General features: G+C 50.5%; 1 protein-coding gene across 23 annotated transcripts in view; it reads right to left on the bottom strand.

Moving 5' to 3' along the window:
• The window catches only part of Camta1 (calmodulin binding transcription activator 1), a 767,538-nt gene that overhangs the window by 40,333 nt on the left and 700,426 nt on the right, over nucleotides 1-26,779 (bottom strand). The window contains exon 1 of one of the 23 annotated variants that reach the window (XM_058572723.1): nucleotides 9,688-9,706. The exons of 18 other annotated variants lie outside the window; for them this stretch is intronic. The gene's annotated coding sequence lies outside the window, so the exon portion shown is untranslated. Of the gene's footprint in view, nucleotides 1-7,926; nucleotides 7,946-8,915; nucleotides 8,977-9,174; nucleotides 9,300-9,687; nucleotides 9,707-26,779 lie in introns of those variants that run through there. 4 more of the 23 variants (XM_058572721.1, XM_058572722.1, XM_058572725.1 and 1 more) reach the window with 4 other exon arrangements.

The raw sequence follows: 26,779 nt of genomic DNA on the forward strand, positions 1-26,779 counted from the left end.
GCATGTATTAACTAAGCACCAGCAGGCTCTGCTGTGGTGCCCACCGCTATCAAAAGTCACTTAGATTTGTTAGGGATAATATGGAGAATGAGGGCCAGAACAGAGGCATTCCACACAGATTTACTGACACCTGCCACCAGAGCTGGCATTCCAGGGAGTCAACAACCAAGACACTCAAGTTGTATTAGCCACAGGGCTCCAAAAATCAAAGGTAGAAGCCCTTACTTGAAGAACTGAAGTCTTGCACACACGAACAAAGAGAACTCGTTGCCTTGGAGGCCGGTGGTTCTGTCCATCTTGGTCACTGCTAAACTCCTGATACCTAGCAGGACACCTGTCACATCGCAGGGCCTCAAGAAATATCTGGTGAATAAGAGTTTATTTCGTCCACTTGAAATACAAGACGTGAGCTTCCACAGGGACAAGGTAAAGGACACCATGTGGAACAAAGTATTTATTTCCACTAGTCATTTCTGGGATATTCTTTTTTTTCTAGTCAATTTATTAAAAGTAGTTTCTTCTTTTCTCACCCAGCCACCCTTTACCTCATCCTCCAAACACACACCAAGAACTAGGCACTTGAAAACCAACCGACCAACCACCCACCCGCCCCACCACTCACCCGCCTGAGCGGCAGAGACAACACTTTAACCTGGTGGTCTTTACCTTGTGGTGCTCCATGAGGTCAGGGTGGGGACAATGGGGTGGGTAGGCCAGGGTGGAGACTGAAACCTCAGTAAAACAGAAAACTGCCAGGAAGATGTGTAACCCGGTACCTGAGACAAGTAGTGACATGATCCCAGCTGCTTCTAGCTAACACTTCTACTCATTCGAGATCTGTCCGTTGTGAGTTCCTGGTGGTTTTCAATGCCTGACTGAGAAACCACGATCTCAGGATGATGGTTGGAAAAGTCCTCTAATGGTTTCAGACCTGTTCTCCACTTGCTGTTCAGGTCTGGGCTGGCGAGGCTCTGCATCAGAGCTAACTGTGGGGTGCCATCTGCACAGACGTTCTCAGCCATCTTGCAAACGCTGAGTGTTAAATTCCAAGATGTTCCAAAAATGTCTGTTTTTCATAAACAGTGGATTCTGCATAGACATAATTCTATTCCACAATGCAAAGCATAATAAACTATTTTTCCCATAATGCTATAAAATTTTGTAAAATCCAGAATATAGATAAAATTCCAACGTAATAGATGGAAATGCATATATTTTAAAAGGAACAGCTATACTCCCTAAAATATATAAATAAGTCCTAATATATAACATGATTTGAAAATATTATTTCATAATTCACTGCAAGCCTTTCTGATATAGAATAAATATTTTTAAAATTCTAAAACACATCAAGGAGACATCCCAAATCTGCAGGGTACTCACTTCCACACTGTGAGCCTGGGAGGAGTAACTTAAGTATCACATGTCCTGTTAGCCCTCGACCCCTAGACCAGTGTGGTCTTCCAATGCAAATTCCAAAGCAGGGAGGTTTGAACAAATGTATTACTGAGGCCTAATCCTTCGGATAGGGTAGAAAAACGAAAAACACAAGTGTTTTGCACTCAAGTGGGATGCACCTTGACTTCATGCAGCTGTGGGAGCTGTTCTGTCCTGCTCTCCTAGTGGCAGGCCTTTCAGGGTGGGCCTCCTGAGTCATTTACTCAGGGTACGGTGGGTCTACAGGTTCAGGGAGCATTTATATCATGAATCAAAAGGTTAATAACAGGTTCAGTGGGCGCTGTCCTTTCTTTGCCCATCCTGGTCTCCTTCATTCACCCTTCCTCCCTGTTTCCTACTTTTCCTCCAGTTCTCAATCCAGTTCCCCTAAACCTCTTTATTTCACCTCCCTGCTCTTGCTTAACTAGAAACAAGCCTGGATCCAGACATGCCTGTTTGAGGTGTCTAAAAAATATAGAAGTGTGCTGTGAGTCGACATCCTTGCAATAAAGGCAGTGCTGAGTTCCAGAGGACTATTCCTGCTTGGGATTAAAGAACACCAAAGCACCACTGCAGACGAGCAATCCATCAGATATTCCATGTGGCTCAGCTTCCGCACCCTCTGACACTGTGGCTTAAGTCAAGGGTAAATCAGACTATTCAGAGGAATGCAGGTCTACTATCAACTTTTTATTGAACAGTACTCTGGTGAACCTGGTTCTTAAATGCAGATGATTTGAATGTTTTAAAGTCCCTTGAAGGAAAGCTTCCCATATTTAGCTGGCTTTAAGTTGTTTATCACTGAGTAATTCAAGTGGCTTCTCTTCTGCAGGTCAGTGGCCCTTAACTTTAAGCCTCTTACTGCAATAAAACAATGTGATGATTGGTAATGTTTCTGGCGTTTTGTCCTGCATAGGTAATTTCTTTCCACATCCTTGGTGGAAAGAGAATAATTGCCAGATTTTTAATCTATTCAACAACAAATGAATGGTTGGCCCTGTTTACGATTTGGCTTCTTCCCTGTACACCACCTGAGACTGCCCACTGAGCAATTTCCGTGGGCAGACACAGGGAAAAAAAGGACTTCCTCCTAGAAAAGAACCCAGAGTGATACACTCATCCTATCTGTGCATAGGCTCATTGACAGTGATAAAAACTATAAATCCTTTCCTAGAATACCACACACGTCGTACAAAATCGTGCATTCAATTTTAGGGGACTCACGGACTCATGGATCCCAGGCTCAGAACGATTTTGTGGGGACTGGTCTGTGAAGAGTTTCCCCAACAGCACTCTATAGAACACTGTCTGTGAGACGTTGATCAGTAGATGATGAGAACAAAATGCTGTGTCAAAGATGTTCTGGAAGCACTAGGTTAAATGCAACTAAATGTATTACATTTCATTTCCATGACTTTCCTGAACCGAATATACTCATGTACACTACAAACAGAGAGCAGGGAGGGTGCCTCCTGAACTCACCTGGACCTTGTGTAGTATGGGAGACTCACAAGCATTTCCTGTAAATGATGTTCACACAGGAGTCTGCAACTGAAGTCAGCTTAAGTCTCTGATTTGGGAAATTCTTGGTCCACACTATTCCTCATCTTTTTTACCCACCAGGCTAAGCTCAGGAGCCACTCCAGCCCACCAAAGGCCTCAATAAAGTCATATAGATGAATGGTAAGTGTCACCCAATGCTCTGGTTGGAATACAGTCTGTCAACTCCAAAACTCATGCTGAAATGTAATCTCCATCATGGATTCTGAGAGGTGGCACCAGGTGGGAACCTGGAGAGGTGACTAGGCTTCTGCCCTCCTGAATGGCTGACCCACTCATGGGATTAGTGGACTTTCTGCTGTAAAAGCAGGTATGGATGGCTAGGTCTTTGGAGGACTTCTCAGTCCCTGCTGTGTGACACCCTGAGATGCCATGCAAGACCATCACCAGACGTTGCTTCTCAACCTTAAACTAGAACGAAGGTTGGACCAAAATTAACCTTTTTTCTTTATAAGGAACCCAGTCTGCCATGTTAATAGCAACATAAAACGGACCAAGATACCCAGGGAGCAGTGTGGGAAACTCCTGGCCCCAACACTTCCTGTTACCTGGCAATGTTTTAGAAGCCCCAACTAAGACAGGGAGCTACTCTTGCTCTGTGCTCAGTTTAGGTGGTACTGACTTCAGTTCTTGGCTCCAGGAGTCAGTGTACCAGTTTGTCATTGCTAACGAGAATATACCTCCCCTTACTCAAGTGGCTGGGCATATAACTCAAGCCAGGCCAACAAGAGAGCATTTCCTGGAACCACTGGGACAGAAGAGCTGTCTTCCTGGAGACATTTGCTAAACTGGCAGAACGTAAGCCTGAAATTTTAGGCAGGCCACCTTGCTGTCACTTTGGTAACATTTGCCTGAGAATAAAATCTACAGAGATGACAGCCAAGAGAGGGTGAGATTCCTGAAGACACCACTTGAGCACCTAGAACCAACTGTACCTGAAGAAAACTCTGAATCTGGACTTCATAAGAGTCATAAATTCTCTTTGGTATTAAAAGTCAATTTGAGTTGTAATTTTGTCACTTGCAGCTGAAAGGAAGCTGTCAAGTCAGTCTTTTAACAGACATGTAGATCTTTTTGCTAAATAACTAGAACTGTTCCACTTCTACTTACAAATACAGAAAAAAAATGTTATTCCCTACCATTAAATATACTTAGTAGCAGAAACTAAATGTCATTAGGACTTCTCTAGAAAACATGGGATAAATTATGGCAGAAACAAGCTGCCATTCTTATTTGAAACCTGATCCAATGTTGATTACTCAAAGAAATCAGAAAGACAACAAAGGTATGCTGAGCCCCTGCCTAGCTGGAGACCATCTGTGCTGTTGAGTCACATACACACAGAAGTATCCTCACTGTTTCAGGCTTTGGGTCCCTGCCAAATGCAATGTCATAACAATGACAATTCCCACAGAAGAGAATCACTATGGAACACTGGAACTAAAAGAGAATTTAAGAATCATCCACTCCTATGGCTTTCAACATTTTTAGACTGTGGCCCACTCACTGTAAGGAAAAGAACTCCATAGAAACACACACACACACACACACACACACTTCTGAAACAAAAGCTTCCCAAATATCTACCCTTACCATGTGCGATGCACTCTGATTTTAAAAACTGGTATTGACCCACTTGACTGATTTCCTGAGCCACCAGTAGATTTGAGAAACAGGTAAAGGATGAGATCCAGAGAAGTAAGGTAATTTCCTAAGATTTCTCATTTCGTTCAGTTAGCGGCCGACCTGAAACTTAAACCCAGGGCCCGTCCCAGTGCAGAATATGGAGGAAAACAGCTGTAACCCATGCACATTCCTCGACAGCAGGCTCCCAGCAGGTCTTAAGAGGTCTGGGAAGATGATCCAGGTGTCTGACCTAAGCTATTTTACACTGGCACAGCGTCTAGGATTTTTAGGGCCACCTCAAGACCACAAAGTGAAAACTCAAACCTACAATAGGCCCTGAGCTGGCCTGAAGGGGCGATCACGTGAGGTGTATGTCCACATTAACAGGAGACAGGACCAACTGAACACAGGAAGGAGGATCAGGTTTGCCTTGGGCTTGAAGAAACAATCTTACTTCTAGCTTCTCGCTCTTTCCAACAAGTAGCACCATGCTTGCTGGGTAACCTGTCAGCTAACGTATCTGTGAAACCCCGGCTCCCTGATTCCACCATGTCGGGTGTGCTGGGGATATAGTCGAGACAGCCCTGGCTGCCACCCCCAAGAGCCATGATCTGATCCGGGGATGAGGGAAAAGGCTTCCTTAATCAGGAAGACTTGAGCTAGGCACACAGAACGAGAAGGAAGAATTTGACAGGGACGGTGGGGCACAGTACATTCAAGGGCCTGAATGCAACAGAGGGCACACCCTGAGCATGTGGTAGGAGGCGCAAGAAAAGAAAGACCTGGAAAGCAGTGACATCGGGAAGGTGACCGGGAGAAAAATGAGAGACTGCCTGGTTAATCCTGGTTAATCTTAGTGGTCGACTTGTACTAGTTTAAGACAAGGGGAAAATTAATTTCTTGATTTACCACCACATTCCCTATTACAAAAACATTACAGAAGTATATCATCAGCAATTTCACTTCTATAACCTTTACCCTGTTTAAAAGCCTATAGTTTACCTTCTTCAAATTAAAATTTAATTATTATAATTTGCTTAACAATTTCTATACAGTAGGTGCTTAAAAATGTGCTGATTGATCTTGCCACAACATATGTCTAAGGCTACTGTCCTATTTTTAATGTATATAAGACAAGATAAAATTAGGCAAATGATAGGTACCATGATGCTTTCAAAACTAAAATTTCAGTTAGTACATGAAAGCAGCCTTACTGAAGCACCAAAAAAAAAAAAAAATCATACTGACAACCCACTCAATTTTTTTAAAAGCCTCTATTTGCGAGGTATCTCATCACGACTTTAAAGAGCCACCTGCTATATACTGCTGGACAGTGGACTTTGCTTCCTGATGGCAAAGGCACCTCCCGTCTGCCTGCTGTGTGTTAACCCAAATGGAGGCCCCTGGGAAAACAGCAAAGAAAAGACGGTCAACTGACTTCGGCAATTCACTCAGGAAGACGGTAAAGACTAACCTTGCAGAGCTTCATGATTATGAGCACAGTGTCCTCATGGTATGAGGTAATAACACCTGTTGTGTCACCTAGCAGGCTAATCAGCGCTTCCTAAATGTAAAATGAGGCTAATTTTAACATGTGGTCCTTAATATAATTCAACACGTCTCATCTGGAATTTTCCCATCATCACTTAAAATTGACAGCTGTCAGACCTTACATGGGATATAAAAGCAACCACACACCACTTCTTCTACATTTGCCAGACAGCCTAGAACACAGCTTGGGGCAGACCACTAGAAGGTAAGATTTTACAAATGAATGTTCACTGACTTCACTGGTGTCTCCATTTCTCTTCCTGTACCTTCAGTTTCCTTTTCCCAATCCTCCTTTATTTTCATGTTTTTATTTTATTTTGCATCGCTGTATAATCCCTCTCAGAAAGCTCCCTTAAATCACTTTTTTGAACTAGAGGCATATGTCAATAAACCATGTCATTGGTGGCTGGTTATCAGAAGCTTTTTGACAAACAAATCCATAACTGAAATAAGCTTGTGGACATTAGGCTTCTTCACTATGACAAATGCCCAGTTGATATTTAATAATGAAGACCTGGCACCACTCAGAGTCTCCTTTTGAAGAGATCAATGGGATACAAATATTAAATCACTTTAAATCAGAGGAAGCAAAGCCCTTTAAACGTGAGACAACAGGGTGGGCACACAATGAACAGCGGGGATGAGGGGCAAGTGCACACAGCTCAGGCTGCATAAAGGGCTCCCAGAAAACCACTGCAAAAGAACTCATCTGAAGAACTGTGCAAAGTTTAATGAAATGGGTCTTTGATAAATTTCTGTGATTCCTAAAATTGTTGCTTATATAAATGTACTAACAATTTTTTCTAAATGTTTTTTAAAAGACAGCCTACAAGCACAATTCTATAACTTCAGATGTTCATAACACGATAATCAAAACATCAGAAAAATTACAATGGTTCCCAGAGGAAATTCTATATCCCCCCGAATTTATATTTCCTGCATTGCCAAAGATTCTTTTGTCAAACCCTTGTGTCTCAGCTGTCATTAAGAGGCTCACGTCTTTCAGTAGGGAACCTTGCTACGTGAACCAGCTAACTTTACTATCTTTCTCATATGAAAGAATTCTAATCCACCTGTTACCCAGACCTGGAACAACCCAACCCAACAACCCTGAATACGCTGCCACAGGGACATCTCTTCTAGACAGCAGGGCCCAGGTCAGTCCTGAACAGAAGACTTGAGAAAAGCATCAAAGAATGTTTGTGAGCATATCACAAAAGCAAAAGAGAAGATAAAAATCCTAAAATCACACAATGTTGTTAACTCCTGCATTACTGTATTTCCTATCGGATTACCCAGATTGCAATTAATCAGGATAACCTAATGAGGATCCTTAGGAATTCACAGGTCTCTGCTTGTATCACTACTAAATTTATTTGAGAAACACATATTCTGTAAATAAATAATATTTTCTAGAACAGTAAACGTTATTAATCCCTAAATCTAACAAAGAAAAAAAGGAACAAGCTTATTTGCTACCAACTAATTCTGATCTTCATTTATAACTACTTTCCTATAAACACACACCAGAAAAAACGTTCTGTGCTACTTAAAAACACTTCTCTTTATCATGTTCTTGAGCAGATTCTATAGGAAAAATCAATAAATGATTTCTTTAGTCAGTAAGACAAAACTCCTTTATGTCAACGAGACAGTTTACCAAAAGAGGGCAAAACTTGTTGGTAGCACAGTTTTGAACTATCAGGGTGTGGTCTTACTGGCAGAAGAAATATAATGCATTCAACCACATACCTGAGGTGCTCCGTGGTTATCTGAGAGCCCTTCTCACGTTTACCCAGTAGGCTTTTCTGATTAGATATTTCAGGATAAGCAATAGAAATCATATCAAGTAACACTGGACAAAATAGAAAGTGGACTTTAAAACTGTCATTCCCTGAGGAGACAATTAAGAAGATAATGTACAAGAATATTATTCTTTCAGAAATTTGTTCTGATGCCCAAGTTGTAGAGAACTGGTTTTAGTATCTGCACTAATCAACAGAGACACCATCAGTGCCACCTCTAAGGTTGTGCCAATCGCAGAAGGTCCTAAAGTGAAAGCCGGCCATCTGCGTGGTGCACTGGTCCTGTCCTCTCCTGTCCCTGGACTGCAGGTGAGCCAAGCTTAGGAAGTTCTTCCAAACCTTTCCTCTCAACTTTCCCAACTGCATTCTGCGCAAGGAAGAACAAAGCGTCCCTGCGCTCCTGCGGGCTGTTCTCAACCACGGCCGTCCCCAGGCGCCTGGGCCCGCAAAGGGGCCAGCGGCTCAGCGCCCCGCTGTCCCCGTGGCGCTCCGCGCGCGGGGGAGGCGGCGCGGGCGGGCGGCGCGGGCGGGCGGCGCGGCGGGAGCGAGCGCTCACACCAAACGCCAGCGGCTGCAGTGGCCGCGGCAGGAGGGGCCCGCGCCCCGCCCGCGCGCGCCCGCACACGACCACGCGCGCGCCTTCACACCGCTCCAGAAACACACCCGGCAGCCCGCCCCGCGTGCTCACGCGCGTCCCAAACACTCCGTCGCGCTCATCTCACGCCGCTCCACGCACACTGGCCCGAGCGCACTCCCTCCAGTAGCCACGCTCACGCCTTCGGAACCACGGCCCGGTCGGGGCACACACACGCTCCCGAGCACGCGTGTCTCACACGCGACCTCGAACGCTCACGCAAACGACTCCTCCCGCAGGCCCCCTCCAGATCCACGCCCCCCAACCCACGGCCCCCGAGCACGCTCGCGCGAAGCACCCACCCCACTCGCGCCAGAAACGCGCGCGCCCCTCAGCCGCGCCTCCCACGCAGCTGCCTCCCGCTCGTAAACACGCTCGCAGGCCTCGCTCCCTCGCGCGCCAGAGTCACGCGTGGCCGCAGCCCGCTCCCTCACATAAACACGCGCCCCACCCCACCCCGCGAGCACGCGTGCTCCCCACGCCCCCGCCGCGCCGGCCCCGCCCCCGCCGCGCGCCCCCGCCGGCCGCCGCCCTCACCCCGCACGCGCCCGGCCGCCTCACCCTGCCGCACGCACTCACTCGGACTCGGGAGCACGGCTACCGCTCGGTCAGGCTCGCGCCGAGCCGCTCTCTCCTGCTCGTCCGCCCCGCCCGGCCCCGCCCGACCCGGCCCTGAGCCCGCTGAACTCCACACGCCGCAGCTGGAACGACTTGCAGGGCTCCGGGTACCGCCGTCTCCCCGCCACAGCCCGAGTGCGACGCCCCGACCAATGGCGGGGCGCGGCGGTGAGCTCACCGGGCTTGGCTCCGCCCCCTTGGCCGCGCGGGCCAGTAGGGGGGCACGACGTCACCCGGAGCCGGGCAGAGGCAGGTGTGGGGCGCGGAGCCGCTCCGCGCGGGGACTGCGCCGGAACTGCGCCCGAGCCGCGCGGCGCCGCGCTGGACGGCGGCGGGCCGGGCCCGGCCCAGTGGGTGCGGGCGGAGCGCGGCGCCGGCGGGAGGGAGGGGGTCCTGCCGCCCCTTGAGACGCCGCCCCGGCGACCCCGCGCCTAGCTCACTCGCCCGCCCGCTCACCTACATAAAGGAAAGCCCGCTAGGGGAGTGGCCGAGGTCCGCTCGAGGGCAAGGGCGACTTTCCCGCCCGACGGCCGCAGAGCCTTATAGGGAGACGTCCTGGAGCCCTTCTAGGGACTCGTTCGGGCCGCGCACGGCCTGACCAGCCGGCTCTCAGCGCCGGCGCCGTCGGGTCCGCGCTGGAGCCCTGCGCCCAGGGGCCCCGCATACCCGGGCTCAGGCTGCTTGCGCGGCCCCGGCGCGCCCTGCGGCGGCGGCGTCTGCAATGCAGCCGCGGGAGGAGCCGGCGCTGCGCAGCGAGCCAGGAGCGCTGAGAGCTGCGCGGGAAGGAGGGAGCGCGGGGCGCCACGGCCGGAGGAGCCTGCGCAGCTCCCCGGAGGTGGCACGGGCCTCTGCACTGACCGGGATGCCTAGGGACCCCGGAGTTGACCCGGGGAGGAGGGCAAGGACGGATCAGCAGCGGCAGTGACCTGCGGCCCCGGGGGAGTTCGGGAGCGTCCAAGGCTCCCTAACATCGGTATCTAAAAGTTCTAGCACCGGCTGTGCTCAGTTGGACACTTCTGCATGGGCTTCTCTTGCCTTCTGCCACTAGCCCAAGTCACACCTCTCTATCAAGGCTCATTGTCTCCCCTCAGCTCTCAGGCGTCCCAAGTGGACACGGCCACCGGTTCTTCCCCTAATAACATTTGTATCCTACCGGTATTAAGTCATCACTTACGATCTTGTATGTAGAAAATGCTTGACATATACAGACTGCGATGAGAACATTTTAGGCCCCCCCACTCCCCCACCCCCTCCTTCATAATGTCAATTGTTTTTAAAAATAAATTTGTCTCCTTTCTGACATCGGGTTGTTAAAGCACTAGTCTAAAAGATGAGAACCCGGTCTCTTGATCCTACCCAGACACACCCAGGAAAACGACCACAAAATTTTGCACAGCACTTAAGCCTGTACAACCAATAATGAAACGTCATTTAGAGGCCAAGTGAAGGACATTCTGTGCCCACGCCTCAGAGCCCGGAAGCATGCAGGTCTGTCTGGTCTCTCTTGGGGGCTGGCCACCAGCTCTGAACAGGTCAGCTCTAAACAGGTCCTGCCTGTCCTCCCATTACCACACAGGACCCCGTCAGGTTCCCAGTTCTGTTTCTCAACTCCTCCATGAAGGCCTGATTTCAAACCTGACCACCCTCTGTGGTCTTCCCTGACTCTCAGGAGAATTGAACCAGAAATTCTGTTAGTACAGCATACCATACAGGATCAGTTTATTTCTAGGAGAGGCAGTAAAAGGGTAGTAGTCAAGGACACTTCAACTTTGGAGACAAACTGCCCAGATTCAAAGACAGATTTGGCCACTTGCTACCTGTGTGCTCCTCTGCCCGAACCTTTATATCTATGGGGTAAGAAATTAAATCAATAGATATATGGTGCTTGTAACAGTGCCTGCACTGGGTAAAAGTTCTCTATTGTTATTGTCTTTACTAAGTCAGGATACCTTAGGGTTGTGGGTAGGGAAAAGGCTTGAGTATGGTATGGCTTCTGGATTTCTAATTCTTGACCTAAGCACTGGTTTTAGTTTGTAGAAACTCACTGATCTGCACACTTGGTAAGTGCACTTTCCATTTGTATCCCATGCATTCATAAGTTTCCTATATAAAAGTTAGTTATTAGCTAAGAACAAGATAGCCCTAAGGTCCTTAAGAAAAACAGTCTTATTCATGCTGGTACCTGCTCAATGCATGCTGGAAACACTATGTGTTCAGCTGATAGCTGTTGGATTGCTCTCGATGATTGTCAGCAACAAAGACCAAAGGGGAGAACAAGGGGCAGGGGGCCTTTATATTTTAGAGTGCAGGGATGATGATGCAGATCCAATCTGGACTAGCAAAAGAAAGGAATCTCCAATCTCTTCTGTCTCTCACATGGGAAAGTGTGCCTGGGTAAAATATGGCTGGGGCAGAGTTCGGCCCTGGGTACCCCAGCTGTCTGAGGAGAGCCTCAGGGAACCCATGACCTCACTCTTCTTCCAGCAGTCCCACGTCCACTAGGCATGTGAGCCAGCTGGGAGCATGGCTGCTGCAGTATGGCAGGCACTGGCTGAGCCCTCCTGTGTAGGGATTGGGTTGAAGGCCTGGGGCTTTCCTCTCGGGCAGCCAGTGGGAATCTCCTCTTACTATTCCTCAGCTTGCCTGATTTACTTCCTGGAAGGCCTGCCACTCTTGAGTCCCCACTGCACCTCAGAGGCCAACGCTCTCCTTGACCTGTGCACAGAAATTTGGGCGAGCTGGATGCTTCCAAAGCCAGCTCAAGATCTGATGGCATGCTAGAACCAAATGCCCGTGGGTGGTTGTTCCTTGTGGATATTTGTGTTCTTCTCTTCTAAGCTAGAAAATGAAAGGGTAAGGCATGCCTATGACTCAAGCCAATTATTACACTGAATTTTTATGGACTTTGTAGTGTACCTGGGTGATATTCTTAAGTAGAGAAAAAGAAAACTTGACCAGTTAGGAGTCCACTTGGCAGAACCCAGACAAGTATGGATTTTGCCCCTGAAGGAGATACAGTGTGTTGTTAGCTCAGCTCTGACCTCTGCTAAGGGGGTCATGATGAGCACCCTATGAAGTGGATTCTGTTGTAGAGGAGGAAGGGAACTATGGTTTGCCAGATGTCTTTTACCTGCCTGCTGCTGCACTGGCCATTCACACCCACTGCTGCTCATCCTGCAAGTAGGACGTTGTAGAGAGGATAAGACAAAATTTCAGAAGTCAAATAACTCGCCCCAAACTATACAACTGGTAAGCATCAGACCTGGATTTCAAGTGCTCATTCTACTTACCAAGAAACACCTAAAAACTCTCATCATTTAGATACCATTTGTTTAGGAGAACAGTCTTGAAATATCTACAAAGGCATTTTCTTACAATGATGATTTAAAGTTTGAGATGCATAACAAAGTCCAAATCAGCAAATTTCATTCAGTACACTACAAGGAAATAAATTATCATTAATATTTCTGGTTGTCAGTCTTGGGGATGAGATACACTTTCCATCCACTGAGTGACCATAAACAAAAAAGATGGACAATAACAAGAGTTGTGAAGAATGGGGAGAAAATGGGACCATCAAACACTGCTAATGGGAATGTTCTTTGCACCAGCCTAAACCTTCTGAAGTTAGATGAGAACATGTGATTTTCTTGCAGCATTACAGATAGAAGCTCGAGGAGCCAATGGTCTGGCCACCACATTGTATTCCCCAGCCCTGGCAACTATGAAAGTTTGTTTATGTCTAGAGGTGGCTTCTATCAGCCCAGGTCCTCTGAGTGACCATGATGAGTAGAGCCTTCCCTGCCCATTGGTATTGGACTTGAAGCATGAATGAGAAATAAACCCCTGAGACTGACTTGTTTGTTATTGCAGCACAGTCTAACCCCTCCTGACTGATAAGAAATCAAATATGTTTCTACATATATCAACTTCCAATAAGAGAAAAAGTGAACAGGATTCTGCTCAAATGAAGTGACAATTTAAAAATAAGTGCAAGATGCATACTCAGTGTATCTTTCAGGCACTAAGAAATAACATTTTTAAAAACCACAGGTAAGGGCGACAAGGTAATACAATGGAAAACCAATGGTCCTTTGGGCTGACAGCATGCTAGAACTAATATCCCCATGCCAAAGAATGAAACTGGACCCCTCCCTCACACCATATACACAGTTAAAGTGGAACCAATGTCTAAATATAAGAGCTAAAACTACAAAACTCTTGGGAAACAAACTTGGCAGTAAATCTTCATGACCTTGGATTTGGCATTGGTTTTTTAAAAAAATAGGATACCAATAACAGCTACCAAAATAAATAAATAAATAAGTTGGACTTCATCAAAATTAGAAACTTTGTGCTTCAAAGAATATGATCAAGAAATGAAACAATTCACTAGAAGAGAGAAAATCTTTTCAAACTGCACTTGTGATAATAAACTTGCAAATATAAAGAACATACTCAATTTTTTAAAGGAGCAAAGAATCTGAATAGACATTTCTCCAAAGAAGATATGTAAATAACCAATAAAATCACTGAGGATGCAAATCAAAACCATGATGGAAAAAAGAATGAGAGAGCACTTTTCCTACCAAGTGACTATAAACAAAACATGAATAATGACAAGAATCATCAAGGATGTGCAGAAGGTAGAACCCTCAAACAGTGAGGGTGGGAATGTAGCCACTTTGGAAACCAGTCTGGCGCTCCTTGGAAGGTGAACTGTAGAGTTATCACACAACCCTGTAATTCCACTCCTAGACACAGGAAAAGAAAACAGCTCTTCGTACATCTGTTGGGCAATAAGCAGAGATGAGGTGGGAACGCAGGCTGCGACACAGATAAACCCAGAAAGCATCACGCTGAGTGAGAGAAGCCAGCCGCAAGACACACACCGTATGTATGATTCTCTTTACAGGACATTTCCAGAACAGGCACATTATCAAGATAATAAGTAGATGAAGAGTTGCCTAAGGTGGAAGGGAGAGAGGACTTGGGGAGGAATGGGGAGTGACTGTTGATGGATATGGGGATTTCTTTTGGAGAGGGATGAAAAACATTCTGAAATTAATTTGTGGCCTTTAATCCCAGCAACTCAGGAGGCTGAGGAGGAGGATGCCAAGTTCAAGACAAGCCTCAGCGTCTCAAAATAAAATAATAAAACGAGCTGGGGGTATAGCTCAGTGATAGAGCATCCCTGGGTTGAATCATCATCCCAAAAATAAATAAGATGAATAAAGTTAGTTTGTGGTGATGAATGCAAAACCTGTGAATATACTAAGAACACTTTCAATTGGTAAATTGTATAGTAGGTTAATTGTATCTCAATAAAGCTGTAAAAACTCAGAAAGGGGGTGGCGGGAGGGAGGTGGGGAGAAGAGAGAGAAAATGAAGACTCCCAGGGAAGAGGCCAAAAGATGGGTGGTTTCTTTTTTTTTTTTTTTGGTACCAGGGATTAAACTCAGGGGCATTTGACCACTGAGCCACATCTCCAGCCCTATTTTTGTACTTTATTTAGAGACAGGGTCTCAATGAGCTGCTTAGCACCTCGCCGTTGTAGATGCTGGCTTTGAACTTGAGATTATCCTGTCTCAGCCTCCAGAGGCACTGGGATTACAGGCGTGTGCCACGGCGCCCACCTAAGATGGGTGGTTTCTAATGGTGCAAAAAGCCGGGTGGGTCCGTCAGTTCCTGCTTGCCATGATTCCTCCTGGGTGACCAGGGATCCTGGAGAACACGGTCCTGAACTTGGGGGTCTTCTTCAGGATCACAGTGGCTGTGACCTTTGCAGGGAGCCTCACATACCTCCATCTGGGCCGCCTGGTTGGGGCCTCTGGGCTGTCCAGAGGTAAGGGGGGAAGGTCCTGGCCTGGCTCCACAGTCTGGGCTTTTTTTTTTCCCACTGCCACCCTAACTACCTGCCTCAGTTTCCTCATCTGTCAGGTGAGGCTGGACTAGAGTCGCAACATAATTCTTTTTAAAAATCCCATTTCATCCAAATCGCTGTTACTGCTGAAAAGACGGGTTGAAGGCTATGTAGTCACAGTGCATGTCCAGCCTGACCTGGACCAGCAAGTGCCCCTGTGCCTCGGCTGCAGAGACTCTGGATTCCGAATGAGTTCCACCAATGCACAGTACCCAGAAAACTAGCACTTTCTTGTTGATTTGAGCCCTTCAGCTTTGGGGTGCAGGGGGTGGTGGGGAGGGAGGTGTTGCTGCCAGGTCATGCCATGGTTAATATCAGCCTCATAAGGCCATCAGCTTTATCTGAGGGCAGGAAGAGAGACCCTGCCACTGGCCCTACCTAGAACATGCAGATTTCTCTCTGGGGACATAAAGCAGAAAGAAAATCCACAGGAGCTGGGTGGGGCCACCTTCAACTCATCCTCAGTGGCTAATACAGGCCTGCTCATTCCCCCAAACCCCTCAGAACCTCAGTATTACACATGTCACTCAGGAGCCATCAGGAGAGGACGCAGGCCCAGGGTCTTTAGCACACAGTTTAATTCATGGGGCACCTTCAGGCCGGCCCACCCCATTGGACTCCTGCAAACTCCTTCTTAGCTGGAATCCCTCACTTCCCTGCGTCTCTTCAGTGGCAAGGGCTCGCAGGCAGAGCTGTGCAGAACTCAGGCTTCACAGGCCCTCCCCTCTGGATTCTCGTTCAAGACCATGCTTGCCAAATCAGGAACTAATGCCCCTCCGTCCTGGAGCTCAGCTAGGCCCAGTTTTGATGTCTGAGAACACCACAGATCCTGTGGTGCTGCAGCTGGCCTTTACACGAGGTAGGAAACCCCAGCTGAGCCTCTGAAGAGGGCAAGAGCTTCCTACAGCCTGGTGGGGGGTGGGGGGGTGTCACAGCCAAGAAGGGACATTTCACTCAGAACAGCACACTCAAAAACTGCAAGTTACAGCTGTTGCAGTGTCTTACTAAGTAGGTGCCGTTATCTATTTAGCATGGAGATCTGGTTAGGGAGAAGCAACAATGGAGTCAAAACACCCAACACTTATGGTGAGACCCACTTTGAAATCACCATCCTTTAGCCACCGTCAAATGACAGTGGGAAGAGCCGGACAGTTCCCTAGTAGGGAAGCAAGTATGACTTTAGATTGATAAAGTCCCAGGGGAGCCAGGGGAGGAGTTTTGCAAAAGGAAAAAGAGTCGTGTGATGGGCAGGAAGGCCTGGTTATGTACTCATGCAGCGCCAACTGCCGGGCGAGCACCCGGGGAGGAAGGGCGCTGACAACTTGAGTTCAGGGAGCACAGTAGACACCCTGGGTGCTAAATGCCATTCCTGAGAAAATAAAAAAATGTGGCCAGGGAAAAGCACAGGCACTTACACACTCCTGTGCCTCCCACCCCAGCCCCCTCTTTTCTGGGACCCTGGTCACTTCTTCACAGTGGTCCCTTTTGGTGCAGCCACACCCCAGGGGCCAGCAGCTCACTGCCTCTGGGTATAGTGAAGTGGGGTCAGACCCTTGCTTGGCTCTGCTGGCCCTGGGCCAGAGAAGCACTGTCCCTTTCCAAAGAGGAACCCCCTGGATTGCTCTATGTCTCCAGAGTTGGAACAGGAAAGGCAGCCCTGCCCAGTAATCCCCCTGGTTTTAACTCACATGTAAGTGTCCTGGAATAAGCCCAGGGCCTTTCACCAAGTATCCAATAAGCCCCCGCATGCTTCCTAACTGGGAATAAAAAAAGGCAAGTGCCAGGGGAGGAACCATGTCCTTGGATGCGATGGGAGGCCTTGGAGTATCAAAGCTCCCTCGCCACCTCCTGCCTCTGCTCAGAGCTTGCTCTCTCCTGCTGCTTCCCAAGCGAGTGAGGGGTATAAGTGTGTCAATTGACAGGTGTGGCGGTGGCACACACCTGTAATCCCAGCTGCTCAGGAGGTTGAGGCAGGAGGAACACAAGTTCAAGGCCAGCCTCAGCAATTTGGTGAGACCCTGTGTCAAAAAATAAAAAAATAAAAAGAGCTGGGGATGTAGCTCAGTGGTAAAGCATGGGTTCAATTCCTAATACCAACAAAACAAAACAAAGCATCAGTCATTTCCAAGTTCTGGGTTTGGGGACTTCAAATGCACCAGATCCAAACTTATGCATGGGGCTCTGTTTGCAGTATTTCTAGGCTGCCCACAGCACCTCCACACAGCCGCATACCCACTTCCACCGGCTCTGGCTGCCAGGTGACCCAGGCTAGACCTTCCAGTAAACAGGAAACAGCACCAAGCATATAAAGTAGGAGCATCGATGCAGTTTTTGTGCCTGAAGAATCACACTCAACTGTCACCATCGTAGAAGATGGGTGAATGCTGCATCTGTCTTCCCTCTTCCTGAACTGTGAGTTTATGGAGTAGCAAGGCTCCCTCCCTGTCTACACCCAGCTGGTCACCACTCATAAGGTCCCATTAGCATTGGGGGAAGGAAGAGAAGCACCGGCCACAAAGAAGGGGATGCTGGTTCTGGGCTCCCAGGTCCCCAGCTCCCAGGAGGGCGGGGCAGGAAGAAGCTGCTCTCAAGCCTTTGCAGCTAACGAGGCCCCTGGGAGGGAGCACTAGGGACAAGAGCGCTGCTCCCACCAGGGCTGCCGCCTACAAAATGGAGGCAGGATGCAGGTCCATTTCCAGAGCATCGAGGTCACAGCACAGAGGAGTGATTTAGAGAAGTGACTAAAATAATATATTAGAATAATCACCTGAGCTGCCAAGGCTCCTGGAATCGCTCATTTCAGTTCATATCGAGGTGGATTGATCTGCAATCCCCATGTGGGAAAATGTGAGCTGTGCACAATATTCTCGATGGTAGACAAAGTATGAGCCACCCAAACCACGTATCACAAGAAAACATGTCACCAAAGAACCACTGAAAGCTAGACAAGAGCTTTGTAGGGGCAATGCTTTAAAAACGATGATGTCTTGAACACCAAAAAGAATCTGGTCCCTGAGACAAGGAATAGGAGGGGCAGGTGGGGGCAGAGGGTAAGGGCCTCCTGTGCAGGAACCAATTTAACCTTGCCCACAGAGAGGTCCAGCCTTTCTCCTCCCCTCCTGGGAAGTGATCTTGGTTTGCCTGGAGGTCCTGGGTCACAGGACAGTCGAACAATATAATTTAGGGTAGGAGATGGCCACACTGGGTGTTTTAGGGTAGTGGTTGGCCATGACAGGAAGACCAATATCATGATGTAGAGTGGGGGGCTCTGGGTCAGCTGACTCTGGGGTTGCCTTAGCCATTAGGAGCCTGCACAATGGAACCTCACTGACATGCCTAGTTGGGGACTGTCTCACATCAATGTCAGGACAGCAGTGCTATTTACCACTCCCCAGGCAGAGGACAATGGCAGCTCCTATTTGGCACCCTAGGGGACTCTGCCCAGTGCAATCCTCCTTTGGCTGGTTTTAACCTGTGCCCTCCCGATGCCATCTACTGTGAGTCTAGCAACTTTCAAGAGTGTTCTGAGTCCTCCCAGTGGATTGTCAAGTGGGGGTCCTGGGACCCTGAACTGGCAGTGGTATGCGAGGCAGGGCAGGCTTGTGTGGACAGTGACCGCACAGTGGGCTACTCTCGCACAACCTTTCTACATGCGAAGAGTGCGCTTAGGAACAGACAGTACAGCTGTCACACGGGGTCACCCCTTGTGACGTGTGCTCCCCTTCTGAAGGGTGGAGGACCCTCTGCTCCTCCCCCAATGCTCAGAATCCACTAGTGGAGTGCTCTGCACACTGCCCGAGTTGTCCTGTTTGCCTCCTGTCCTGAGCCATGAGCTGCTTGGGGGCGGGGGGGGGGCAAGCCTGGTGGATGGGGACTCGGGTTTGGGCACGGTCATGTGTTGGAAGTCTGCCCCAGTGTGGCAATGTTGAGGTGGTGGGACCTTAAGAGGTGGGGCTGGTGGGAAGTCACTGGGGACACTGCTCTTGGGAGAAATTCACGCAGATCTCACGGGTCCCCGAGTTAGTTCTCACAAGAGGGTTGTTGTCATAGCAAGCTACCCCTCTACTCTAGCTTCCTATCTGGTGAGGTGGTCTCTCCCTCCTAATAATGCTCCAGTATTGTGATGCCATCTGCCCTCACCAGAGCCTGAGCCAAAGCTAGTGCCATGTCCTTGAACCCCCAGAACCTATAAGCTAAATAAGTCATTTTTCTTTATAAAGCACCCAAATTATGGGTAATTTGTTATAGTAACAAAAAATGGTCTGACATAGTGAGCCAAAGTCTCAGTTCCTGCAGAGTGGCTCTCGGGTGGTTGGAGCTCTGGAGGTCAGTGGATGATAGGTGGGTGGACAGACTGCCAAGCCTGATTATACCATGATGGTATTTGACCCGGTTTGGGGGAGAGGTATCTGCCTAAGAACAACTTCCTGAGTCCACAGGTGGCCAAGGAGGTGGGTGTTGAGACCTCAACAGGATCATGAATATGAAGCTCTGGCCATGGGACCTGGCTGGTTGTTGTCAATGTCACTGTCCTGCCAGTGTGTTTCCATGCCACAGGATTCCCTGGGGAAGGATGAGGATGGGGAGACTTCCATGGCCACTGACTCTTCTACCCACCGAGTCCCTCACTCATTCATGCACTACCCAGGCTGAAGGGGAACTAGCCAGGCAGTGGGGGATCACAGAGGCTCACAAAGCCCAACTTCATGCCCCCTGGATGGCAAGTCACCATGCAGTGACCCGCCAGGGGCCTGGCAGAGAAGTCTCCTTCTTATCGACACCCAGGTTTGAATGTCTCAGGTTAGAGACTGCTTTTCCCTTCCTTCTCCCGCTGTAGTGAGCAGGAGGGAGGCTTCTCTGTCCTCACAGGGGCAGGTGAGGGGGGTGCCTAAGAGCTCTGAAGGCAGCCTGAGGGCATGTTCAATAAAGAACACAGCAAGCTTTGCATTTTTTGGTGGTGGTGGGGGGCAGGGATTGAACTCAGGGGCACTCAACCACTGAGCCACACCCCCAGCCCTGTTTTGTATTTTATTAGAGACAGGGTCTCACTGAGTTGCTTAGTGCCTCACCATTGCTAAGGCTGGCTTTGAATTCACGATCCTCCTGCCTCGGCCTCCTGAGCTGCTGGGATTACAGGTGTGCACCACTGTGTCCGGCAAGCTTTGCGTTCTTTTCTTGAGTCACTTGCCTGAAGCATCCAGTGAGAGGGAGACCAGAAAGGGGCAGTGGTGCCTGATTAGTTCTAGACCCCATCCTCAGACGGCTGACATCAGGGAGGACGTCAGACTGATGCTGAAGTAATTTAGCAGAGAGGACAGTGGTCTCAAAGACACCACTGGGTTGATCATGCCTCCATCTATCCATCTATTTGTCTATCCATCTATCCATCCATCAGCCCATCCCTTGAAGAAATGTTGATTGAGAAGCTACTACATTTCTGGCCTCACTATGACAGACATTGGGGCACAAAGATTATTAAGAGAAAGGTCCCTGGTTTTTGGACTCTTTCTCACTCCTGTCCATTTGTTCCACATCCAGAGACCCATTTCATGCAATGCCACCCCTAGGCACACACTTCAGACACCCCGCTCCTGCCCACGGGCTTCTCTGAGCCCTTCTTCTCTTCTTGTACCCACTTGCCGTTGACTTTTCTCATGGTTGTTCCAAAGGCCCCTTAAGCTTAGCCCAACTCATGACCGGTCCTCATCCAAGGTAAATGACACCAGGCCCCCACAGCCGATCCATCCAGGAGTCCTACCGATGCCACCTTTTTGTCCCTCAACTCGTTCTTCTTCCCAGAACTGCCAAGTCTACCATGGCCTTGAGACTGGACAAGTTCATTGTCCAGACTCGCCTGTCCAGTCTGCTCTCCAAGCCCATGTCTCAAAAAGCAAGCTGGGGCACGTCACTGCCTCTCAAACCCTCAATGGCCTCCCTCTCCAAAAGCTACCACTCCAGGGCCTCCTGCCCAGCCCCGCACGCGAGTGCCCCTCCTGCCTCCTCCAGCCTGGCCACCGCTCCCCACCACCTCACGGCCTCCAGACCCCCTCCCAACACAGAGCCCTGCGCGTGCTGTTCCCTCAGCCTGGAATGTCCCTGCCATCCCTGTTTCCATGGAGTCAACTTCTGCTCTTCCTTCAGATCTCAGTTCAAGGGGCATTTCTTCAAGAAAACCCTCCGAGACCTCCTGGGAAGACCCCTGGGAAAAGCTCTCCAAGTGCTGTTTGTGCACAAGCCTGTGCTCAGGTGTGATTTCTCCTCCACGGGTCGGTAAAGCCCAGGGAGCACGGGCCTCCTGTCCTCAAAGGATTCTGATTCCTGGCACTTGGCGCAGCACCTGGCACCTCATGGGAACTCCCTCCATTAACAGCTAATGGAGGATCTTACAGTGTGATGGGAAGGCAGAGAAGAAGGCACCCTTCATGGGGCAGCAGGCGCTGTGGGGTGCAGGGTCACCGCGTGCCTCCGGCTGTGAAGCAGCACCACTGGAACAGGGAGAAGGCAGGGGAGCCCATGGCTCAGGGGCCAGGCAGCCGCAGCCGGGGTAGGACCACCATGCGGGATGCTCTGGGTCCAGGTGACCTCACCTGCAGCACGGGGATCTCCAGTTGTTGGACTTGTTGGACATCTGAGTGTGTCCTTGCACACCAGTGCTTTACAGATGGGACCAGGCGGGTGGCAAGCACTGGCAGAGGCCAGCTATGACCCCTCGTGGGCAACTCTGTGCCAGGAGGTGGGCTTTCCTGAAAGAGGCCATCACTGTGGTTCAGAGGGCCCCCAGCTCTCCCAGGTGCCTTAAGACCAGGATGTCACCAGCTCTCCAGAACACTGCCAACTTAGGAGAGGGGCTGGGGATTCTTTGCTCAGATCCCAGAATATCTCAGGCTTTGGTATGAGAAGAGACCCTGAGGTCTCTTTGGGGACTTCCCCATTTGCTGGTGTGAGAACCAAGCCCTCTGGGCACAGGGCTTGGAGAGTGTGGTGGGGCCAGGTCACTGCTCCCTCTTCCTTAATGGTAGGAATGCTGGGAAAGAGCATCTGCTCAATCAACCGGGTCATGGGAGGCGAAGCATATTATCCCTGCAAAGAAACTGCAACCTGTCACTCAGCCCCAGATTCAGCTGGCTCATTCCTCATCCGCCTTTCTGTCCTGGCTTCTAGAGAGCTTAGGTGAGCTTGGCTGACAGATGGAGAAGGGGAAGATGGAAGGGAGGAGAATGTGCTGAAGAGGAGTAAGGAGGAAGCTTCCATCCGGAGTCAGCCAGGGTCTGGGCTGTTCCTGCTCTTCTGGGGACCGTCCTTCTAGAAGGATGCGGAGGTAGACTATGTGCCAACCAAGCTTGCGTCTAACTCTCTAGTACTCGAATTTGTTCTGGCATCCTGAGATGTTTGCTCTGTGCTGATTTTTAGGAATGTCCCCTGTTGTTCCTTAAGTATGGACATTCGACACACACCTGCCCTCACTTTTCCCCCTCAAACAAAGGACTCAGAGTTCACAACCCCTGGAAAGTGCTGGCAGGTTACTGCAGTGGAGGAAGCTGGTCTTCTGTCTATCAGAGACGGTTCTGAATCTCCTGGTGTCACAGAGGCAGGGGACGAGGTCGCTGGGCTGCTCAGGAGGGATCAGAAACGAGTGTATTTTTAGGAGCTTTTAAAAGGAAAAGCCTTGCTCTTGGCCCCAGCCAGAGCTGAGTGTCGCCTTCTCAGTTGTGTGCAAGACTGGATCATGTGCGAGGCGTGCGAGGTGCTTCCTCTCACCTTGCTTAGGGACCTGCAGAAACTCGCTCCTCCCCACCCGTGGCCCCTGCCTCTTCATTCCTCGCTGCCCACGCTCCCGAGTCTGGTCAGCCTCAGGTGGGGCCATTTCTCCCCACTTCTGCATAAACACACCTACATTCCCAGTCTTTTCCAGGGGGGGGGGTGGATTCTGGGAGCCTGATCCTAGAAAAGGCGAAAGAAGTCAGCCAAATACTGGCCTGGACTGATCCCACCCCGATGTCCTCTCTGGGGTCCCAGCTTCCAAGTGGCCTTTGGGGCTGTGCTTTTGTGGAGAACCAATGACCAGCATCCACATAACAAGGTAGGAGAATGGAGCTGGACATCAGTGACTTGGGAGTGAGGGTCCAGCTGCCTGAGCAGGCCTGCAGGCTGTCTTCCCACTTGCAGGGTTCCCATATTTCAGGGACATTCAGTGGCTAGGGGCCCAGAGCTGTCTCTGCTGGGCCTGATGTCATCAACACACTGTTTGGGGGTGAACGAGTTTGTTCCTGCCTGGGGCTCATCTCCTGCCCTTGTGCCCAGTGGGAAGAATGAAGAGGGAGTGTGGCTTTGGCACTCGGGGGCCGTGGGATATCCCATGAGCCCAGAGACTGAAGGCCACCTCCTTGGGCCCACAGAGGTGCAAGGTGGGAGAGGCTGGCCCTGGTCCTTCCCTGCTGCATGGGGAGTGGGTGAGGACAGTGGGAGACAGGATCCCCTGGGCCAGGTGAAAGTCTGAGAGGCTCCTGTCCTCTACTGTCCTGCCCCAGCCTGTGGCTCTGAGCTCGGGGACAGGCTTGGCACCATCTCCTCTGGATTTTTCAGCCCCGTCCAGGCCTTAAAACTAGTGGTGCTCTGTCTCCCCCACTTCCCACACGGGGCCCCCTCCACCTGGAGCACCGTCCACCTCTCTGCTGGCACTGGACATGGTTGATCAAGTCCTTTTTCTTGAAACTCCCTCTTTCCTTAGTTTCAACAGGATCATTTCCTCCTGGTCCTCCTTCTGTCCCAAGGACTCCCCAGTCTCTGCTTGGCATCCCAACACTGCGCTGGCCATGTTGACCCTGCAGCTTCTCTCCTTTATCTACACCCGTTTGTGGGCCCATGGGTTTGAAGACCATCTATAAGCTGGTGACTCCTAAATTCCACCTCCATTATGGGCCTCTTTCTCCTTGGCTTCCAGACTTTCAAAGCCAACTGTGAGCTCAGCATCCCTAAAAAAGACACTCATCACAACCAGATCCAGCTGGGCACCAGTGGAGAGAGCCCAAATTCCACATCCCCTCGCCCCAAGCTGGCGGCTCCAAACTTTTCCATCTCAGGGAATGGCCCCCTGGCCCCCTACCTGTTTAAGTCACAAGTCTAGGTCCTCTTTCTCATCCTCCCATTCAGATCACCAGCAGGATCCCTGACTTTACCTCACACATTCCCCCAAAGGTGCCCTGCACCTTAGGACTCATTATTACCAGCCTGTCCGAGCCCCAGCTGTCTCTTGCCTAAACTGATGCTAGAGCCTCAGGGTGTTCTTCTTGCAAGTACAGACACAACTGCTTCTCCAGACAGCAGCTGGGGTGGCCGTGAAACATACCAGGAGCATGTCACCCTCCTGAGCACCTCCATCAACTCCCATGGCACCTCCCCACTGACCTCAGGATACCACCCCTGTGCCCTGCATTGAATGACTGGCCCTTCTGGTCCGCTTCTCAGGCCCTCCCCTCCCCTTCCTCTGCTTTGACCCCAGCAGCCTCTCCAGCCCCTCCAACCTGCCAGGCTAGGCCACCCCTCCCCCGCTGGGGGCTCTGTTCTATCGAACCCCTCTGCCTGGAATGTTCTTCCGCGGATCTTAGCATGGCTGGCTCCTTCCTGTCCTTCATATCCCAGCTTCACTATGGCCTGCTCATAGAGGCCCCTGTGACCACCAACCTAGAGTAGCCACCCTGGCACCCTCTCCCAGACCACCCAGTGGAAGGGGCCTGCCCGCACCTGGCCAGCACTTGGCACCGTCCTCTACCGTTGACGGTCGCCTTTCTCCCCACTGGAACACAAACACTGCAAGAACAGTGTTCCCCAGGGCCCAGGCCACAGCAGGTACTTAGTGCATATTTACTGGATGACGGAGGATTGAATGGCCCCAGGGGAAGGAGGCCAGGAAACCGGGGAGGACGCATGGGATTATTTTGGGCTGGTAGGGAAGGAGAAGGTGAGAGAATTCAAGGACAGAAAGGCACCAGGCTAGCACTGCCCCCAGGGCGCCTAGTGGGTTTCTGGCCCATCTGGAGGTCAGAAGGTTTGGAAGGGGAGGGCTGGTGGGGAGGGTGGCAACACAAGACTGGTTGTGTCCTGTCTGGGACACGTTGGCTTGCCCTGGGGAAGTCTGGGTGGCACTCTCCTCTGGGCAGTTGGTTGGTTCTGAGACGAAATACAGAGGAGCAGCCAGCTGGGCACCAGTGGAGAGAGCCCTGGTGTAGGGGTTAGGGGAACATCCTCAGGGAGAGTGGGTAAACGGAGAAGAGAGCCAGCCTTGTGGACACAGAACTTTCCAGAAGGAGCTGGGTGATAGACTGAGGAGAAGCAGGCAGGGGAGTTGGAAGGGACTGGAGGAGAGTGCAGAGTTGCAGAGCTCAGGGACAGAGGGGCTTGCAAGGGGAGGGGCAACGAGTGGGTCAGAGGACCAGACAGGCCATGGGGTCAACAAGGACACGCTGTTCATTTTGGCAAGGGCCGTGCTGGTCAGTGTGTCCATAGTGGGTGGATGTGGGAGGCCAGAAGCTGGATGCCAGGGCCCACTCTGTCCTGTTGTCCACAGCTATCCCTAAGCATCCCAGCAGGACAGTGATCTCCAGGCAGGAACTTGCCTCCCCGTCTATGCCCTTCCTGAGTGTGCCCCGAGCGTGCCTCATGTTCACACAATAAATGTTTGCTCAATGCAGAATGGAGGAGCACTTCCTTCACACTCCTTAAAACAGCTCACCTCTGTTCATTGACTCCCTGGCTGTGGGAAGAGCCTGGCTCCCAACAGTGGTGGGTACATCCTCCTTGCTCCGGCTCAGGGCCTGCATACCTCAGGGGGCTGTGGTGTTCTCTGTGGGTCAGCTCTGACTTCAACAAGGCCTGAGGGCCAGGACCCTGGCTAGTGCTCTTCTGGGTGCTCCAGTACCATCCAACAGACTTGGCCCAAGCTGTCTACCTACAACCTCAGGATGTCATTTATTTGGAAAGAGGGTCTTACAATTAGTAAGATCAGTCCCTAGTGGACCTGGGGGGGGGGGTTCTAATTTAGCAACTGGGGTCCTTACAAGAACAGAAAAAGAGAAACACACCTAGGGAAGATGGCCACGTGACCATGGAGGCAGAGACTGGAGTTATGCGGCCACAAGCCAAGGTGTGGCCAGGGCTGTTGGCCACCAGCAGCCAGGAGAGGCAGGGTAGGATTCTTCCCTTTGCCTCCAAAGGCATCCCAGCCTGGCTGTCACCTGGAGTTCAGACTTCCAGCCTCCAAAGCTGAGAGAAATGTCTGTAGTGGGTGGTAAATTGTACGGCAGCCCTGGGAATGGAGTACAGGGGTCAGGAGACATTGCGTGGTGTTGTCCACTGGGGGGACTGAACCCCTCACCTTCAGGCTTCAGAATGAGCCACCTGATCCCCAGGTGGTGGGGGACAAGCCCTCAAGGGCAGCCTGCACCTGCCCACCCTGCCCCCACCCCCAGCTTCCTCTACCTTGTCTTCTTGCCTCCTACCTAATGGTCAGGAGAGGGTGGCAAAGGCTGTCCCCTCAGCCTCCACCGGGAGGCTGAGCTCCCTCCTAAGTGCCACTTACTACAGGGCCCCATTTGTCACTGCTATAAGGAGGCTAGGTGAGGCCCAGCT

Source organism: Marmota monax, unplaced genomic scaffold (assembly GCF_021218885.2).
Source record: "Marmota monax isolate L192 unplaced genomic scaffold, Marmota_monax_Labrador192_F-V1.1 WCK01_AAM20220418_F8-fsc00080, whole genome shotgun sequence".
In the NCBI taxonomy this organism is placed as follows: domain Eukaryota; kingdom Metazoa; phylum Chordata; class Mammalia; order Rodentia; family Sciuridae; genus Marmota; species Marmota monax.